The sequence below is a fragment of the Sinocyclocheilus rhinocerous genome, unplaced genomic scaffold, assembly GCF_001515625.1.
Source record: "Sinocyclocheilus rhinocerous isolate Xijiao unplaced genomic scaffold, SAMN03320098_v1.1 scaffold565, whole genome shotgun sequence".
Taxonomy (NCBI): Eukaryota; Metazoa; Chordata; class Actinopteri; order Cypriniformes; family Cyprinidae; genus Sinocyclocheilus; species Sinocyclocheilus rhinocerous.
Window position 1 is genome coordinate 77892 of NW_015646384.1, and position 2325 is coordinate 80216.

Below are 2325 nucleotides of genomic sequence, written 5' to 3' on the forward strand. Positions count from 1 at the left end.
CGTTCATGCCAGACTGGGGAGAGAGGTGTTGTAATAATGTAAAATATGTGAAAAATAATGTGTTCCCCAGTGACTTAGTATGAGAGCCTGTTCTAGTACACCCCCAAAACAAAATCAAGACTTTGTAAAAGAGCATAATAGGACCCCTTTAAAATTTGGATGTCTGCCGAGGCCCCCTAGTGGTCCCTAGACCCTGCTTTAAAGCCACTGTTTAAGATTTCATTAGCAAACAAAAGCTATGATATGTCAATCATAAACATAATTACTGTAAAATACTGTTCATTTTTATTATTTGTTATGTTCATATTACATTCATATCTAACAGTACATGAATACTGTAGGCTTTTCCCCAGATTTCTACTAGCTCTAGGTCTGTAACCAGCATAATCTCATACTCTAATTTTTACAGCAGAATGCTATTATAGAGGAAATATATCTGCGAAAATTTCTTATTTGGTCCCCCACCAGAAATAATCCTTTCCCTCTAAATTGAGGGACATTTTTATAAAAATGGCACTTTCTCACACTTTTTCTGTATTTTTTTCTTATAATGTGCTGTAAAGATCTGTTTTTGTACTAATTAATTACAATCCTAAGCTAAGATATTGCAGTTTGTGTAAACGTCCGTGTAACCAAATTAGTTGTGGGCCAATAAATATGATGGTCACTGTGCTTAAACCAAGTAAAAAAAAAAAGGTCAAGCCACCAACTTTTTTATATTATAATGCACAGTATGAAAAAATGGATATTAATTTTGAGATTTACGAAACATGTGAAGACGAAAAAATAAAATGTTCTTTTTAGGAATATCAAAAAAGTGCTGAAAATTCTACCACTGTGATTCCCAAAAGCCACCAATGGCTTCAATGATCAACTTAGGTTGGTTGCTGGTTTTTAGCTGGTCTAAGCTGGTCATCAGCTACCATGTCCCACCCTGACCATTTTAACATGGTATGACCATCTGGTTGATTGCTGGTCCAAGATGATTTACCTATCATAAGACAAGTCAGTCCATTTCAACTGGCATTTGATTTAATGCTAATTTTATGACAACTGGCATTAACTGAAACCAAGAGCTCAATAACTTACTGAATCTGATCTGGGTTTAACCCTCTGGTGCTCTTCGGTCACTTTTTTGCGAAAAATTTTCTATTTTGAATTTTAAAAAATCACAGCTTCATCGGAATGGTACGAAACTTGGTGGCATTTAGAATGTGAAGACACAAAAAAAATTGAGGGCATGATTTGAGCAGACCAATGGTCGTAAAAAAAAATAGTCACACTTGTGGTCTTCGGTCAAAAATGACCGACCATAGGAAATGAATAGGAAATCGACAAAAACACAACAATTCTGAGATTTTTTGTGTGTACAATCTACAAATCTGACACAATGCAGAAAAAAGTACACAGCAATGACAGGGGCGCTACTGCAACAAAATTACCCAACTGTAAAATCAAAAATACATTGAGCAAAACTTTGTTTAATTACTATTATAACTAGCTTTCTCACAATGTTTACATATGAATAAAAGCCTACATTAAAATCTGTCATATAAATTATGACAGGGTGAAACTCTTAAAACATCAAGAGTGCAAAACCAACACATCCTCTTACACACACACACAAATAAAAGCAATAATTCAACTAAAATGCAGTAAAAGAGTGGACAGCAAGGAAGGGGTTACACTCTAAAACAGTGTTTCCCAACCGAGGTGCCGTCTGTCCAGAGCAGGGGTGCCGTGTAAAAAATCATTTTTTAATATTTTTAAATTGCTAAAATGTTCAAAAAAGCAGCTATTATATAATATCCATTTCTGATGTCGCCAATAATTAGAGATGCACTGAAATTCCGGCTGCCGAAAATGAGTTCACCGCTCAGGATTGACTTTCAGGTGGTGTGACGCTCTGCGTATTATCCAATAGTATATCCCGCTGTATGCGTGTGTGTGCTCCGCTCAGTCGCTCACGGCCCTGAGTGCTCCACTCGTATACCGTTCATGCTCATCGGAACAGCAAAGTCCACTCAAAAATCGAGCTGACAGGAAACATCGATGTAGTACAGTATTGTTTCTGTCTGCAATAGCCCTACTGTGATTTCCAAAGGGTGCCGCGACTAAAGAAAGGTTGGGAAACACTGCTCTAAAACATCAAGAGTGCAAAACAGACACACTCACTCACTCACACACACTCACAGACACACACACAAACATGCACAATTATACACACTCAAATGAATTGGTATGGCTATAACCATATAGCCAAAACGAGTCAGAAAATTGAAATAAGAGGTTGAAATCAGATCAAACCCAGAAGGATTAAGTAAG